The sequence below is a fragment of the Mycteria americana genome, chromosome 6 (genome assembly GCF_035582795.1).
Source record: "Mycteria americana isolate JAX WOST 10 ecotype Jacksonville Zoo and Gardens chromosome 6, USCA_MyAme_1.0, whole genome shotgun sequence".
NCBI classification, from domain to species: Eukaryota; Metazoa; Chordata; class Aves; order Ciconiiformes; family Ciconiidae; genus Mycteria; species Mycteria americana.
The window spans coordinates 32144531-32163090 of NC_134370.1; the positions used below are offsets into that span (position 1 = coordinate 32144531).

Sequence of the window (18560 nt, forward strand, 5' to 3'; positions counted from 1 at the left end):
GCATTTAGAACCTACCCTATATGAGGCCACAACCAGTGGTGTTTGGATGATTACTTTGAGGGGAGACAAAACTAACTTGTTGCACTTCACCAGTTTATCCAGTATGCCTCTTTCTAAATGCTGGTACTGGATATTTTTATGTATTTATTTTTTAAAATGCACAACGAAAGATTGAAGGTAAATTCCCATTGCACTATTCCTTTCCTTCTCCTAGGAATTCACTGTTGTTTTTTTAGTGCCCTTTCTTGGCTCCATTTCAAGGGTTCAGGAGAATGGAATAGAAACAGGAATAAGATAAAACATGGCAAGTCATTGCTTCATTAGTAAAGACAGTATCACAGAAAAAAGTATTAGGAGAGAGGTTATGTTTTTATGGACTGTGAATTCTGTGCATGTTACCTTCCTATACTTAAATCTTCAGTCATTTCTGTTAAAAAAAAGGGGGGGGGGGGGGGGGGGGCAAAACCCAGAACAGACTAAAACTGCACAGACATCAAGCTGAACAGAGCTAAGCATTAAGAAATGGGGATGCTGCTTAATCAAACACTATGTGCTTCTATCCTACTTTCACATGAGTAACATGCCATTTGCTTATCAGTTTAGGACATCTGAAAGGGTCTGTGAGATCCTTCAGGCTGGGTGGTGTGCTAGGAAACTAAAGTGGTAATCTCATTAGGGGCACTGTCATTTGAATGAAATGTTAAACTGAGGTCACTTGTTCCTACTCCTTTGGTTTCTGTCTGTGTCTGCATGAATGTTCAGCATAGCTTGGCACTTTTTAAAAGAAAGCGTAGAGGATATGCCAGTGTCCTGGCCAACATTCCCCTTCAACACAACAGGATCACAGCTCTTTCATGTGCCTGCGCTATCACTACCAGGTGCATTTTGGAGTAAAAATATTCCACAGTTTTCTTTCTCCAGGCCTCTCTAAGTCCCTTCCCTCCTGTGTTTCCCCTCTGCCTGCCTGGAGAAAGCTCTGTGCCTAATAATGAAGTACAAACAGTAAAGAAGCTCATGCCATAGTCACGGCTTCATTTGCTGGGGACGCTCTTAGCACAGGTCTCACTTGTCTTCTACAGACTTTTAATACACGCAGCCTCTAAATAAGAAAGTTGGTGATCCACCTAGATGACTATTTCAACCCTGCCCTGTTTTCAAATGTGAGAGACATGGGTGTTTTCACCATGTCAAACATCTGGAGCAAACCCAGGAACTGGATTGGTGCAGCAGGTACAGTGCTATTGCGGCTACCAGAACAAACCTCAGCAAAACCTTCCAGAAAACCTGAGGATGAAATAGACTGTGTGTACATGATAGACAACCCCCTTGTTTTCAGAAGCTTGTGATGTTTACATTAGGTTCTAGTTGCTTTACATAACTGCCTGTTAGAATGTTCCAAAAATCATTTTTTGTTTGCTCAAATAACAGTATTCTGTTTCTCTTTGTGTGCCTTCTTCCCTACATTCTCCAGCTATGTCAAAATCTATGACTTGCTTATAGTTCCCTCCCTTCAGAGAGAAGCTATGCTGAGTCACATGAGGTCACTGGTGTAAGGAGTGACATTTAAAGAAAAAAACCCTTTCCAGGAGCAGGGTGACATTTTCTCTACAGGTATAAACCAGAGAGTTGTCCAGAGCTCACCAGGTCCCCCCCAGAGCTGTCCCCAGCTGACTGATGGGAACAGTTGCAAGGAAGCTGGATGGGTACCAGGCTCTACAGCAGAGGAGAGTGCTGCCACCTCCAGCAAATGCCTCGGAGCCTGAGCAGAGCCGTCCTTCCACAGCTACGTCGCAGACGTTACACCAGTGGAAACAATTCACATATGCTAGGAGACCATGTTGTATTACAGTGAACTGACTTTAGGAAAGCTACAACTGCATGCTTGGGAGTGCATAGCCATTAAGTGAATGAAATAAAAACCACTAGTGTCAATGCTAAATTAAGGTGGAAGGAAACAAGTAATGGAAATTCCAATTGTTCAAGTTGCTACTACTTCATTAAGCTGGCCACATTACTCATCAGTTGTATTTTAGCTGCAGTGGTAGATGTGCTCATAGAAGAGCCTTGAATTACTGTTACGGCAGCAACAAGGTTGTATCATTTGTATCATGAAGTATTTCCGAAGTAGACTGCTTGAGAGTTTGACTTCTGATCTGCAATAGACTGCATCTTTGGCATATAGAAAGATGCATGCAAGGTCATGGTTTCAACAACCTTTTATGTTTTTCTTTAGGCAGGTGAAGAAGTTGCCCTGCAGAAGAATAAACTACCATTTCTTCTTTGATAAAAAGATCTTCAACAAGCCGGATAGACATTCCTTTAAAAAGCAATCAGACTGAAATATTGGCTGCCTTTGTTTCAGTCTCCCTCATCTGAGGGAGTGGCAGTATGAGAAGGCAGCATTCAGCTTTATGAAAAACATGTCCTTTTTGCCCCATGGATTCCTGCACTGTCCCCAGTAAGATTATCTACACTCTTTCAAAAGAGTGGAAAGGTGAGGAGAATAGATTGAGCATGTGTGAAGAAACTACTCAGCCAGACGCATGTATGAAGAAAACCCAAGCTTTGAACCAGATGTCTGATATATACAATCCTAGATTTTTCCAACATATTTAATTAATCCAATGTTAATTATATTCCACATGGAATAATGAGGAAGCAACACCTGTATGTGCAGGCTGATCTTCATTGCAATCCACAGGACAAAATAACACATATTTACCATATATAGGCTAATCAGTGCTGAAGAATTTGAAACTGATACATTCAAGATGTAAAATCTTTTTAGCTCTGAATTCCTACCTTGCCAATGTCAAAATGAATATAAAAGTAATTACCAAGAGCAAAGATTTTTCCCACAAGTTCAATATTGCTTCCAAAGCAAGACTATTTATTCTACAATGCAAAAGAGCTGCTCATTGCCATCTCCTTTCCTTCACTGCTGAGCTTGGAACTAAGTTGAGCTAATCCTACTTGTACTTTCATGTACAGCTTTGTTTCACCCATTTAACCAAAATCCCTCAATTCTCACAGAATTTTGTATTTCTGAGTTCCTCTTAGTCCCTTTATCAAGTTGTCCTAAGTCCTGTATTTTGATCTTTCTTAAGAAGCTAAATTTTCTATCACACTTGGCTTCAAATTCTGCTTTGTCAACACCTTTCTGGTAATGTGGTTTGCGGGTGCCAAAGGAATATAGTATTCCTGAGGAGATATGCTAGAGCAATATAATGATGGAATATTATCTCCCTTCTCTGTAATACAATGCCTTCAGAAACGCAGCTCAAACGGTTTTCTGTTTGGCTGTTTGCTGCTGCCAGAGTCACCTTACTGATTAATCAAATTTGCTTTTTACCTTCACCTCTAAACCCTTTGCCATGACTACTTTTACCATCACAGAAAAATGACATTTCACACTTTTCCCCTGCTAGGTGGCCTTTTTTTTTCCTGCTGTGACCTCTTTTCACTACCACAAAAGACTGGGTATACACCATAGTGTAGTCAGACTTGATCTTTAAAAGATTTTAAGATTTTTGGTAACTATGTTAAACTGGAAACCATACCTGTGGAGAGACAGGCTACCGAGGGAAGGGAAGAGGAAAAGCTATCTGTCCAGACTGTTTACAAATACTTTTTTGCCCCCATATTACAAAAAGACTTAAGTATATGTTACTAAGTTCTCACCTTACCAGCATTTCAGTCATTGTTTTTAAAAGCACCCACTACAGCATGTAATACTTAACACTTCTATGGCACCTACCTTGCCAAGAGATCAAATTTCTTTATTTAAGGTAAAGAACACCTAAACACCTGTTGTTGTTACCATCTCCTTTTTACATATGTTAGCCATAGAGTTTAAGTTACCAGCTTTAGGTCACAAAATGAGTCAACAGCAGCCACTGGATTAAAATGTAGGGCTCAGTTTCTAATACAGGTACTTGAACCAGAAAGAGGCTGCAAAATATGTTGCTGTTCTGTTTTTATTGTTTTTCCCTGACTCTGGGCTGAAACCAGGGAAGTTTATAGCAACCCTGTGACTACTGTAATTTGTGCCTTGCTGCAGGGGATCCTAATTGACTGTTTTGGCTTACTGGAGAAAAGAGCAAAAGAAAAAAACCCAGACAAACCCAAACAGACACACACAAAAAATGGCTAAAGAGGCTATGTGCAGATCATTGTCAGCTCCACATAGACCAGGGACTGAGCTGTGACATCGATGTCACAGGACCTCTACACTGTTGGATTGCCTCCAGAGAGCCTGAGGTTTGGCACAGCACAATGAACATACAACAGGGCTTAGAAGAGGGATCCTGTGCCGTCAATGTCACTTCTCCATTGCACAGATTCCTCGAGGATCACTACACCACGCTGATGTAGTAGCGTGCCCCTATGCATATGCCCATACGCACAAGGATGCAAGACTTCATCTTAAATTGAGCAGACTCCCAAAAGTTAGATTTCAGCCAAATGACACCTACTCGTTTCTGCCTTCCCAGTAAAGTCTCTACTGGGTAACATTTTCCACTAGAGAAACTCTTTAAAGCTGCAGGGAGACTTTCACAGTCAGCGAGTGCCTCTCACCCTACCGTCGGTTGCGAGCCGTCTTCGGCTAGCAACGCGCCTGCGTTGTCCTGCCCGTTAGGCTTTCTGCTGACCTCTTAACCGGAGAGACTCGCAGCCTGCTCTCTGTACGCAGACGCGGACCGTTGGAGGCTGCGGGACTCGGGCGGCCCCCGCCGCCCCCGGCCCCGCTCTGCGTGACAGAGCTCGTCCCCTCGCTCTGGCGCCGGCGCCGCTTCTTCCCTCAGCGCCGCTGCGCGACCCACCTTGCCCACTTGCAGTATCTCGAGTAGCGCAACCGGCAACTCTAGGCCGACCGGGAGCCCACCACTGCCTCCGGCCACGGAACGGCTTTACCGTGTCGCGCCGCAGTCGCGGTGGGTGGGTGGGCGCCGGCAGGCGTGGGACGGCCGCTCCGCCACGGCCAAGCCCCCGAGCGGACCGGAGGGAGGAGGTCCCCGCCCCCGCAGGAGCCGCAGCTGCCCTCAGCAGGCGGCGCTTGTGGTCACACGCACCCACGGACATCCCCCCCCGCCGGGCCGCCACCGCCGCCGCCACCACCACCCCCGCAGCCAGAGGGCGGCCCCAGGGAGGGGGGCTGAGAGAGGCGGGAATGGCGGCAGCGCCCCTGACACCACCCACTCCCGAGGTGAGGGAAGCGCCGCTGCCGCCAAAGCGGAGCTTTTAAAGCGCCCGCGGCCCTTCCGGGCGCCTCCGCCGCTCGTGGGCGTGGCGTGCCCGGGGCGCCGGTGCCCACCGGGCGCCGCCAGCGCCGCGCGGAGGGGAGGCTGCCCGTCAGCGGGGCGGCGGCTTCCCCGGGGCCGCCGCGAGGAGGCGCTGTGCGGGCGAGGAGGAGCGTGAGGGGATTTGCCGCCGCGGGCCGTTGCGGAGTGACCGTTAACCGAGAAACCGTTATCTGCGGTGCCCGAACACTTTTAAGAAATCCGTTTTTGAACGGAGATCCCCTCTTGGCCTTGGTGGCAGAGCAGGAAGGTGACACAAAGCTGTGGGGAGCGGTTCGGCTGAGCGCCGGGGGAGCAGGTAGCAGGCGGGCGCCGGGCGTTACGCGTCTGGCTGCCCTCAGGGCCGCGGCGAGGGAAGAAATGGCGGCGGCGGCGGGGACGGTGGGGGGGGCTGCGCCCTCCGGAGGGACCCGGAACGTTCTGGAAGGCGGCGCGGGAGGCGGGTGCTGCCCCGGCTTCCCGGCTCTCCCCGCAAGGGGCACTTGGCTCCTCGTCTGCCAACGGTCCGGTGGGGCGGCTGGGAAACCAGAGTCCTGCCCAAGTTCAGCAAACGCTCTTAAGCGTGTGCTTTAATGCATTGCTAGCTTGGAGCCTGTAGCCTTCACCTTCCCTCCCCCCCCCCCCCCCCCATGTTTACTCACCGCCGGAACACGTGTGAAATCGGTGATTTCCCCTTAGGAGGGGTGGAAGTGAAGTTTTTTTCCCCTCAGTGGTTCACTGATGTTGATAGGTAATCGTCGTTTTAATCGAGTGGAAAAGTTAAAACGACAGCCCGAGAGGAGAAAAAGGGTTTGGAAGACAGTTTTCAAAAAATACAGAATGAACAACATAATTGCCCATCTGAATTTAAGGGAGTTTTTTCCCTTTTTATTTTTTAAAACTTAGCCTTGCGGTAACTTCATATGACTGCTGAGCTTTATCAAGATCCAAGCTACCCACTACATACATCCCTCTATTCAGCAGTGCTATGTGAATTTTTTACAGTCTGCTCGCAAAAGTATCTTCCAGAAAGGCAGCTGTTTTCTCAGTGTAATGACTGAGATAGTGCTTTATGAGTTTGTTTAAAAAAAAGAGCCTGTTCCCAACCGTTGAAACACTCGAACCCATGCAGTGCCCCACCTGAGTCGCCTGGGATTTGCACAGGAGGGAAAATACCCTGGGCTGGGGAAGCTCCCGGCCGAGGCGGGAGCTGCACTGGGCTCGGCTCCTGCAGAAATCACGCCTATCTTCACAGGGCGCAGGGGGAGGGCTGTGGCGAGGAAGAGCGCTTTGCGGGGACCGTGCTTGCGGGTCCCCGGCGGGCGGTTCCCCCGCAGCAGGCGCGGCGGCCCCGTCAGCACCAGGGACAGGCGCCTCGCCCCGGAGCGCGCCTCGGCGGGCGGTGGCTGCGGGAGCGGCAGCCGCTGGCGCTCCGCGGGGCGCGCAGCTGTCGGCGCGCCGAGACCTGTGCGGAGCGCGGAGGCAGGACCGCCCCCCTGTGCGCGGGGTCTCGAATGGCGGCGGTTAACAAAACCTTTAGAATGAAGGAGTCCGAAAGAGTCTCACAGGTCACGGTGCCGGAATACATCCAGTAATGGCATCACTGGAATACAAAACAACCATTTTGAATACGTTCTCAGCGCAGCTCTAGCCTACTTAAAAGAATTGCAGTTGGGGTTTAGTATTTCTTGTCGCATGGAACCTAGCCTATCTTTATGCCACATGTGTGCCGTGCCTAAGTACTGACTGTGATGCACATTAAGTGGGGTCTTTTGGTCCAATACACAGGATACACAGACCAGGCCAGGAAATCATTGTCTAAATTATTTCTGTATTCATATTTGGCCAAAGTTCATATTCATATGGATTGTGACTTAATGGTAGTGGCAAAAATATTCCACTGACAAGTCAGTTTACATCCCCAAAGGAAACATTTTGCATCTTGTCAAATGCCTGAATACATTGCTTTTCACGGAGCATTAAAGTTATCAATAATTAATACAAGATCATGATGTTTATTTGAAACGTTTGTCAGATCTAAGGCAACGTGCAAATACAGCAGATCAGTTTTACCACGGATTATAAAACCAAAATCCTTGAAACTTTTTTTTTCCAAAAAAATATGACAATACAGAAAATAATGGGATGGCTGCTGTGGAAGGAAGAAAAGCATACCATAGCATTGTGCAAAGTCAGTTTTATAGATCACTTAATTTTCAACAGCATATTAGATAGCACTTTTTCCAAAATTCATTCATAGCTAAAATTATACATCTCATTAGGGAAAAAAGTGTTGATGCTGACAGCAGTATATCCAATTTGTCTTTTAATAAAGCAAGCAATTAGAAAATTGATTATAAAATGGCTGTTTATGGCTACTGATTCCTTGAGCCATGGAAATACCAAAGTATTTTTTTAGAATTGCTTCTTATTACCTGTTAGATTAGTCTTGAGGCAGCAGTGAAATTGTATGGTAAAAGGTAAGAAATTGACTCAAATCAATTTATTTAAACTTCATGTATCTTTATTTACAACTGGTGATGCTAACCAACTCTGATGATGATAGATACTTCTGTATCTACCAATTAATGAACATAATGGATATTTGCAGGGGCTAACTGTGCAATGAGGTACTTTTCAAGTAGGTGATTATTTGATCCTGAAGTTGGTATAACAGAAGACCTAAATATCTTTTCCTTTTCTGCCAGAAAGCTTCAGAACTTCAAGAGATATTTCATTTTTCAGCTTTGAATAATGCTTTTACCATGCTGTAAGCCTCCCTTTTGTACAAGTTCATACCCTGTTTGCATCAAGGCTATTTGATTCTCTTTAGGAAGATTAGGTGGGAATAAATGAGCGCAGAATCTGATTTGACTTTCTGTGGCATGTGCCTAAGCACTTCTGTGTGCTCAGTACTAGTTTCATCATATAGTATATGCGTGTGCATTTAAAACCCTCCTCAGACCCTCAGTAGCGTGTTTAAGGGGTAGGAATTTTGATTGTCAGAGGCTTTTTGCAGTGGGATCTGTGTTAACAAATATCAGGGTGAAAATACATGCGTTATTATCCTGAAAGTTAGCTGTAGCTCTTTGTCATCGTTTCAATTCCTCATCGACTCTGCTGTCTCTTAGAAGCTCTCTTTAAACAAGAAAAGCTGCAAAATGACCCGAAGTAGTTCTCCTGCAGATAAGCAAGCCTTGTAAAGTAGCATAATTGATGACTTAGGCTGGAAAAAGTGATCCAGATGGAGGGAAATTATGTTTATTTTATTATGAATAGGATGATGGTCTGTTAGATTATTCCATTCTACATGTGATAGAAAAAATCAAATTTAGATTTAAGGGCTTATACCTGAGCCTTTACAAGGCCTTCAGCAATCTGATTTTCTGCTCCCTGGTAAACACATCAGCAAGGATGACTGCAAATTGGCCCATAATCCTGTTCTGATAAGTGGTGGATCAGTTTTGCTTCAGAATTTGTTTTTTTTTTTGAATCAGGGTGGTATCCACTAGCTTTTGTGTTGCTCATTAAGTCACTCAAAGCCAAGGAATTTGAAAGTATGGGAGCTCTACCTGCTCAGCGCTCTGTAAAAGAGGCTATAAACTTGTTCCCAGAAACTTGTGCCTGTCCTTTGGAGGGACAAAATCCTCTTTTTCTAGCAAGTACTAGTGACAGTATTAAACTTGCATTTTAAATAACATTTCAAAAATATATTGTTGACCTACCAATGGCCTTGGAATAGTTCTGTGAAACACCTTCAGGATCACCACTTAGTACGGAAAGCTGAAGACTGCAACTACTCTGGCCAGGCCATCCTGTGCAAACAATCCTATTTGCTTTCTGGAAAGTAGCTTACTGGTAGATTTAGCTGTCCATTTTTCTCTGTGACTCAGTGTGATTTGCTTTTGACCCATGAGTTTCATTCGAGCCTGGGCAATTTCCTTTCTTGGGAAATTTGGATAGTTCTGTCAAGAGCTAATTCTGGGTTTTCCACAAGTCTTTCTCCAAGTCTTTTGTCCTTCTAATCACAATCCGATCTCCCCTACTGTTGCATTAGCTGTTCAGCCTCAGATCAATCACAGAAAGATTGTTTTCCTCATAAATAAGCCCTTAATTTTTCATAAATTTTTGCAATATTATTTCATTAGGGTTATGAGGCATTTTAGTAAGCTGTCTGCACAGTTTAGTTGCAGTAACTGTAAACTGAAGGTACAACCGTCACAGATGGAAACATAAAAGAATGATTGCTGCCCAGCAAGGCTGGCCTCCTCAGCTACTGAGGGGTTCCTCACCAATGATGGTGTTAGGAAAATTAGCGTGTAAAGTAAATACACTGCAGCACAAAATACGGACATGCTTTCTCTCGGGATAATGCTTTTGACATCTTATCTTATTCCCTGCCCAGCTGAAAGGGTTACAGTTCTGAGTTCAGAAATAAACTGATGATGAGTGTGGCTTCCTGGGAGCCTCTACTTGATTACAACCAATAACAAGATACTACCTTTGGTTTTGATGGGCTGTGTAGGTGTTATTTCTCTGTGGTGACTTTGATGTGACTGTTCAGACAGAAATGCTAACTTTTAGAGGAGCGCAGATCTGGGGTGCATTTGCACTGCCATTTACCCAAACTATAACAGCTCCAGTAAATGAGGCCTTTGCATTTGTGATTGCTTATTGCTTAGCAGTTCTGACTTTCACTGTTCTTTGCACATGCTATTTGAGGGGGCAGGAGAGTCAGTGATCTGTTCCTTCTGTCATTAGCGATGAATAAGCAATTTGCAAAACAACTCACAATTTTCACTTCCCTTCTGGTAAAAGACTGGAAGGAATTCCTTTAAAATTAGGACTAAAGATATGTCCAGTTAACAGTCTGATTCACGTGGGATTGTAGCTTAATTTCTGGCATTGGCAGAAAAAGCTACCAAAGGAATCTAATCTTTTGGATCTTCAAAATCATTTTATTTTGCAGGAATTTTACAGAAAATCTTAGGAAAATGTAGCAAGCACAGCTCAGATGAGAATCATATTTTTAGAGTGACTCTACTTTGGTAATTTTACCCTTGTAAGACAGAGATTTGTCATTCCCATTTTCAGTCTTATCTTTGCAGTTTTGCAAAGTTCCTAATGTTGCCCACATACAAGACCAAACAAACAAGCAAACAAAACGATCAAAATGGCAAGCTGTTACATAGAGTTCAATAAAACATTGTGAGTTGCAACTGTAGAATTTTGCTCAAACATAAAAAAAGCTTGATGTACATTAGGGACAGCCTTGTCCCTATGGTAACCTCCTTGGACTGTTCCTGTCATTTCCCTGAGCTACATTATTAGCATAACATTCCTAATACAGAGTAAAAACAGTTATGGAAGTAGGTAATTCAAGATGGACTGTCAGCAGGATGAGCCCCAGCAATGCAGCTTGACTCATAACCCAGGCTGCTTTCATATTTGGGGCCAATCCAGCCTCAAAATGTCAGTGTTGACTACGCAATATCCACAAATCCTGCGCTCTGATTTTAGACAGAAGGAAAGCTGGAATTCTCTTTAAGTTTAAACTTGATCTATTTTCAGTTAGTTTGTCTAAATAAATGTTGGCCTCTTAATTCTAGCTCACTGTTCAGCTGTGAGTATTCAGTTGTAAATGCATGCTAGTTGTATGAAGGGAAAGGTATTGTGAATCTCTTCCCACCTGTTTCACTCGGTATCTCTCTGCATCTCTCAGTTGAAGGCTGATTAATCCACCATTGCATCTTTCCTAAAACAGGCACTTCTAATCCTCTGTTTGAGTATGGGAAAAAGGTAACATTTTGCAACCTTTATGCAAAACCTTCCTAATTTTGCCTTGCAACACTCCAGGAGTAAATGATATGCCCATTTACAGATAAACTTGGGCACTGCAGTAAATTGAATTGTCAAGGTAGGTCACAGAGGGAGTTAATGCCATACTCTGGCTCAGAACTGATTATCTTTGATACTCACCACAAAATAGTGTCAGATGAGCATCAGTCTTGTTCAGTTTGATTACTTGGTGCCTTGATCTGATGATTTGTTCAGTTGAGCCTGTTGATTTATTGAAACAATTTTAACTGTGACATCTGAAGACTAGGATAAACTTAGCTGAGAAAACTGTGAGCCAGTTGGCTCTTCCAAATAAGGGCTTAACTCAAGCACCACTTTTTCCTGAGCACTAAAAAATTGTGTGAGCATCAAAATATACATTCCCAGAGCCTTTTAAAAGAGGTATTTACAAAGGGATATATGACCTCTAGATTATCCAAATGAAGAAAGACTGCCCAGGTCACCTACTTTTACAAACCAGAATTAACAAATATTTTGCTCTGCTGGTGATACATTCACTGCATCAAAGCAGTAAAGGTGGAGCAAAATGACCCATACTTTTCTGAGAATTTTTCATTTAACTGTAAATAGAACGTGAACTGGCTCAGCGGCTTTTCTCACACTGGCCTACAAGTAATGCTTTGGCCACTTTGTAGTTGCAGGTGAAGATAATGATTTTAAAATAAACTTGGCAGCCACTGGATAATAACTTCTGGTATATGGTTTTTTTTTCCAAAGGGTAGCATCTTGATGCCCCACCTTTCAACATCCCACAGAATTTTTCCTGGCCCTTCAAGCATAAAGTAGATTTGTTTAACACCGCCACCCTAACAGATAACCTGGAGTAAGCTATTACTGTAGCAGTATGTCAAAAGGGAAATGGAACAAACTAGACTGAAACCTAAGCACAACAGTTTTCATTTAATACATTTATGCTAGCAGTCTGTCCTGCCGGTTACATAAATCTACACAAGGGAATATGTGCAAAAGCAAACATTTGCTACTCAACATCAGTTAGAAGACTGTAGCCAAATGCTCCAACAAAATACAGTGACAGAACTGCTTCAGATGAGGACTTGGCTATTTAATAATGATTTAACCAAAGTCATCTCAGTTTTCATTCACACATTCTTCCATTCCTTTCTTTAGTGTTTTTGGTTGTGCTGGGAATAAGGGAGGAACTGAACTCAAAGCAAGAAGGGCAGGGTGAGGGAGTGTGCTAGCTGACTTAGCTTGATTCTCCCCAGTGGTAATTTTTTTCCTATTTGAAAGGTGTGTAGGAAGATTGTTTCTCAGTTGAGAGGAAGAAAGATCAGGAATGTCTTGATGGTCAGATGCGAAATGTACAACTCATGTAAGACGGGAACTGACAAATCAGCTATGTAATTTGCACTTGCACAACGTTTTCATGCAGTGAGCAGAATGAAGGACTGGTACAGAAAGGCACACTGTGTAAAAAAATGTTCTTGACTACCCCCGTTCAATCACAATAAATAAAATAAACAAATGAATTCAATATGTAGCTTTATTGGCAATTTCAAGAATAAAAGTTTGTTTAGGGTCACCCAAGCTTTCCAACTGAGTTTCAGTGGCCTAGGGGAGGACAAGTGGGGTACAAATTCAGGATCCTGTTATATGAGTAACCTGATTCAATTCCCCCAGGTTTAGAGGAATGCATGAGTTAAAAGGAACAGAACTTCCAGACAAATCAGCAGGAATGTCTTATTCCTTATTCCATTTATCTTATTTTGTTCCTCAGCCCTTTCCTTTACAAGTTGGATATTAGTTGTAGAGGGACTGGAATGAAAGTTCCATGAAATGTGTGCTCTGTGATGCGCTTTTTTCTTTTGATGAGATCTTGCAAATTGAGATCAAGTAAAATAATATGTCAAATTATAACTGAAGTCAAATAATTCTTCTGGAACCAATGTTTCTTAAGTAGAACCAAGCCACTAGCTCTTGGAAGGAGGAAGCAGAGAAAGACAAGTGCCTACAAGTTAGTCATATGTTGAAACAGAAACATTATGGTGTCCTCTTGTCTTGTCAAATCAACCGATATTTTGAGTGTAATTTGCACTGAATATGCAATAGCTGGGACTGTTGCATTAGTACTTAGGCTGGAACTTCAAAAGAGTTTCAGTTGCTGAAGTACAATTGAATACCCCTTGCACAAGCAGGATCCTTTTTCAAATCTCTGTCTCCAGTCCTGAGAGATCCAAAACTATTTTGGGGAAGAAATACTAGTATTGTGAAAATCTTAAGCAAGTAGGAAACTAATCACTAAGACACAAAGTACTTAGTAGGGGATGTTGCTGTACTGCCGTGGGACTTTTTGTTTTATTTTAACATTTTTAACTGACAAATTCAGAGCTGATTTGAGATCCCTGTGAAGTGGTTTAACTGCCATGATTTTCTGTTCAGAGAATCAACCTTAAAGAGTGGATGAGAAATTACATCTCTCTGAAACCCAGTTTCCATCAGGATCCACCTCATGTGGCTGAAGCATTATGCTGTAAGTCCTTACTGGTATCATGCCATTCCTACCTGTATGGCTATTCTGGTAAGGCATGTGGCACTGACCGTCTTCTGGCAAAATAAACACACTGATCTTATCTAAAACCAAAATCCAAGGTTTCCCAGAAATGCCTTCCAATGATGTTGGACAGTCAGCTATGTTATTTTGAAAACTCCTGCAGTAATACTATTTTTAAAAGCTGGAATTCAGGCAGCTCACACTACTGCCATGTTCATGACCTGATCTAATAAGCAATTGCCTTTGTGCTGTGACCCAGTAAAAATGGAGCAGGTTCAGCTGTGATGGGGATTCATTCTATTTCAGGAGACAGCACAACGAAGGGAAGCTGCCCGATGCAGCCCTCTAACACGTGCTGTGGCCTTCTTAGCCCTGTCTCTGACATCGCTATGGTCTGGCTCCTACACATGAGAAAACTCAAGGAGGGTTGAGTCAGTGAAAGAAGCAAAGAGAAATCTGACACAAGATGGTAACTCTAAGTTCCTTTGCTGATTCTGGCCTACAACAGGAGAGAGGAGAGACATGTTTCATATAAAGTTATTGTGTTTGCAACACTTTAGGATTCTCTAGCTTGTTTACAGTCACTTTATTTTGATGCAGTGTTAATGGGTATGCTGAACTGTGTTTCTTTTTTGCTTCTTTTGCCTTTGGCCATCCTCCACTGTAACAATTTGGGGTAAAGCAAGAATTAAAATCGATGTGATTAAAATGGAGTTTCACATGATGTTTCATGGGGTTTTCATGTTTTTAATTCCTTCAGTCAAAATAAGCAGTCTCTGCAGTGCCCAAAGAGAACAGCTTTTACTGCATAAAACTTATTTCTCATCTGACTGAACATAATGATCCACGACCTGAAAGATTGGTGTGTTTTTTTCTTTTTCAGAGGAATGATTTTCAGAAGGAAACTATGCAGTGAATATGACCAACCACTGAGCTGCCTGTTGCTACTACCTCAACTCTGTCCTTCATCAGATTAAATTCTCTTCTTACGTCACTGAGCAGCAGCAGAAAGTGAGTTTTAACCAGTGTGTCTAAAACAGCACTTCAAATAAGGTGTATCAATACACATTAAGGGTTCTGCCATGTGCTTCTGTTATTCAGAGACTTCAGCTGAGGACAGCAGCATGAAGAGGATTCGTATTTTTAAATAACAGTTGGAGGATTATTATAAAGCCAGATTCCATCTGTTTACATGCTAAGGTGGAAGCATATGGGGTTTCTTTAAAAACCAGGAGGGGGCTGTGTTTAGTTAATGCTGGCTTTGGCACCTGACAGCATTGGGGACTGCTTGGAAAGGGGTACTAGAAAAGTGTGAAATAGTGAGAACTAGAAGAAGATGGTGACACTGCTGGGAGGCAAGAGCCTGGAGGGCTTGAAGGCTGGACTGCTCCAGGACTGTCTCTGGGGTGAGTGACAAGGATCTGCCTGGTAGAAGGGAGCTGAGACTGAGTTTACGGGCACTTGAGAGATCAGGGTTACAAAGAGAAGTGAGGTGAGAAACAGCTATTTCATGCCAGGTCCTTGGAAAGGATAAGCGAAGGCCTGCTCTCTGGCCCTGTGGATTAGCTAGCAAAGAGTTGCCTGGTCACTCTCTGCTGGGACTAGGGAAAATGAGAAGAATCTCTAGGATATGTGGACTGAGCTGAGCAGGTTCTCTGCACAACAGGATGAAGGTGAGCAGTGGCATTGGGAAAGAACTTCTAAATTCAGATCTGAAACTTTTTGTTAAAAAAGACAAAAACAATTTTTCTTGGTTTGTTTTTAATCCTGTCTTTCTTATTTTCCTCTTTTTTTAAAGTGAATTTGCATAGCATGTCTAATATAGACAAATAAGGGGGGAGGTATTACCTAAAACATTGAGGTATATTCTATTCTCTGGTTATGTGTTTACAACTATGACCAGTCTAGTGTATATTAATACCACTCACAGTCTGATGGAGAACTGATTTCGTCAAAGTCACAGCTCAGCACTGGGCAGTTACCTTAGAGAATCCAGTACTCTGTGATAATAGCCACATGCTCCAGGCACTAGAAATGCTTCTATAAGTTTTTAAGAATATAGTCTTATTCTTTCCTTCATTCCTTCCTTTTATGGCTGAGCCTCACTGTATTCTTAACACTTGTTGGAGTTCAGACTTTGATGAATGGCCCTACTTTAAATCCTTTGACGTTAATGGAGCTCTTTTGTGCATGAAAGTAGAAGTTCGCCTTGAAAAGGGTAGCTCATGTCTGGTCAGGACAGAAACATCTATCTGATGTTCAGAGCAGGCTGCACTATGCAGTTTTCTCTGATTTTCATTCTAGGCAATATCCAGGGAAGGTTGTGAAAATCTTGTTGGTTTGATTTTGTAGTGCCTGTTAATGTTGCCCTTGTTTCCTGGATGACACTGCTGGTCAAAAACTCCCTTCTTCCATTATGATTTTTGCCCCATTAATAGAGCAGAAAACCCTAAAAATGATTCTACTGTCGGACTTTGCTGATTTCAAGGGACAAACCTTATCTATGAGGCCTCAGCCCTCTTTCAAGGATCCCTCTCTTAAATCATCTCCTGTTAATTAGTTTCTTCTCCCCATAGATCTGTTTCAGCACCTTCTCCACAGATAGTTTTCCTTTTTGCTTATGTACCATAGAGCAAAATTTGATCCAGTGACTTTTAATATTCAGCTTCCTCAAGGGAATACATTATTACATAGGAGGTTCTTTGATCAAAGAGTGTACACAATTGCATGATACATATTTTTATGAGCTATGTTTTACCATTAAAATGCTTCATTCTACTTGATTCATGTTACAGAGTAAAATATATCTGTAAATGATGACTGAAGTCAGCTTGGTGGGCATCTGTAAATTATTTCTGTTGAGTAACTGCTATTGAGAAAATGAATTACTATGCATCCCTTATCCACTTCAGTAACAATCTCTGACTTTCATATGTAATAGTATAGTTTAGACTTTTTGATAACTGTACAGTTAGGAACTGTACAAAGGAAGAAAATGTGAACATTGGAAAAAATTATATTTCTAGTTGTGAATCTTGGAACAAACTGCAAAAGCTAGTTGAGAGTAGCCTCATGATGATGAAGAGCATATTATCTCTATTTTACAGGTAGAAATACTGAGATATGAAAAGATTAAGTAATTTTCCCAAGGTCACACAGAAAAATGGAAAAAAACAAGAATAGAATCTTGAGCTTCTGATTCCAACTTTTGTGTATTTTCTCAGGACTGTTCTTCCTCCTCTTTGTAAGGCTTGCTATACCAAAGTACTGCTTTCTACATCAAATCTCAGTAGGCCTAATAACATACAGTTTGCAGCCCTGCTCATCTATCAGTATTAACCTTAGCTTTAAAAAATGTGAAACTTAGGAGATTTACTGATGTACAGTTCCATGGAGTTAGCAGCAAATACTAGACTGGAAAAATATTTTAAAAATTCAGTAACTTTTAGTACTGACCTAACATAGTCTTAATTTCAATTGTGTGTCCTGAGGGGTTATGTAAATGTTTATGCACATGATTAACTTTAGGCATCTGAAAAGCTTTATAAAAATCTATCATACCAATCCAAAGCGTCCATCTGGGCATATGTAATACATCTTTAAGTACTGGGGCTTTTGAGGGAAGTGCTGTTACATTAGAGGTACAGTCACTTTCTGTGTGACCCTTCAGGCATGGCACTGTGTGGAAGGGTATGGATTTTCCATTCTATTTTTCCAGTCAGTGGAAAACATATAGCAATTGTAAGTATGCCCGTAAGTATCCCACGGCCTCTTCAGGAAATGTCCTTTATGAAACTTTACATGGGAGAGCTTGTGCTATCCAATGATGTAGTCTCAGATTTTTGTGTCTGTTTCTGAAACATCTTCTTGTACATATGTGGAAGTCACAGTGAAGTCTAAATATTGAGGGAACTGAATAATGGCTTTGTTTTTAGATTGTGGGTAAAACACGGTTCGCAAAAGTTTCCCTTAGCAACTTTTTTACATATGTGTCGTTCATTTTTTTAGTGGCTGAAGCTAATTATTCATAACAAGGTAGAATGCTGAAGTTGGATGATAATAGTGAGAGCAGATTCTTTGTGGGGAGAAAGAAACACAAATTCATATAATGTAACATATACCGCAACTGTGCTATCATAAATTTTCCCATTACTAATGTAGGAGATAACTATCTCCAGGGTAAACTGTAATATTAGAAAATCACATATGACTCCATAAATGAAAACACCAAACAATAACGGACTAAGAGGCACATGATGAGCTTTGCTTTCAGGTTATGTCTGTGTTTGATTGTGTGCTGAGACAGTTTAACCTGAGCTGCAGCTCACTCTGCTCTGCAGCATACCTAAGGCTTGACTCAAGCCTGATAAAGTTAAAAAGGGTATTTCTACAAATTCTACTTATCTTTCAAGTTACAGTCAGCATCAGAAGACGTACTTAGGCCATTTTTGCTGTGAATTTCTGTGCTTCTCAGTCATAGATCTGATGGATTATGACTGAGTATGTATTGTAATAGCCCAAATAAAAGTGGGTCTTAAAAAGGTTCTCCCATATAAAGTCTCCTTGGAAAGGGTTGGTAAAATTTTCCTGAAAGTGATCAAAAAAATCTTTGGTACTAAATTTGCATCAATACTGCTGTTTGTGTAAGTTTAAAAATAAAAAACCCCCAGAAGGGTAGGGAGGAAAAGTGCATTGTAAAGAGGGATGAATTCCTTTCCATTATTCCCAACCACTGGTCCTACTATTCAACCCCAGTTGCAGTTGAATTTTAATCTTGAGAGCCAATTTCATTGGCAAAAAGTGTTTCTAGGTAATATGCCAAGCAACCACCGTGAGGCCAGCTTTGTAGTCTAATGTCACGAGATCCTGACATCTCTATACACAGTGAAGTGGTATCAGTGTTTGGAAAA

The 18560-nt window shown here is 42.3% G+C and overlaps 1 protein-coding gene and 1 long non-coding RNA gene across 3 annotated transcripts in view; one reads left to right on the forward strand and one right to left on the reverse strand.

Annotated features, from left to right (window-relative positions):
* The window catches only part of LDB3 (LIM domain binding 3), a 135383-nt gene extending 130452 nt beyond the window's left edge, over positions 1–4931 (reverse strand). The window contains exon 1 of the mRNA XM_075505250.1: positions 4824–4931. The gene's annotated coding sequence lies outside the window, so the exon portion shown is untranslated. The remainder of the gene's footprint in view (positions 1–4823) is intronic.
* Positions 4932–5104: 173 nt separating this feature from the next.
* LOC142410953 (uncharacterized) overlaps positions 5105–18560 on the forward strand; it is a 61110-nt gene continuing 47654 nt past the window's right edge. Inside the window, exons 1-2 of one of the 2 annotated variants that reach the window (XR_012776071.1) lie at positions 5105–5206; positions 14534–14661. This is a non-coding gene — a long non-coding RNA (uncharacterized LOC142410953). Of the gene's footprint in view, positions 5207–5422; positions 5599–14533; positions 14662–18560 lie in introns of those variants that run through there. The other variant, XR_012776070.1, reaches the window with a different exon arrangement.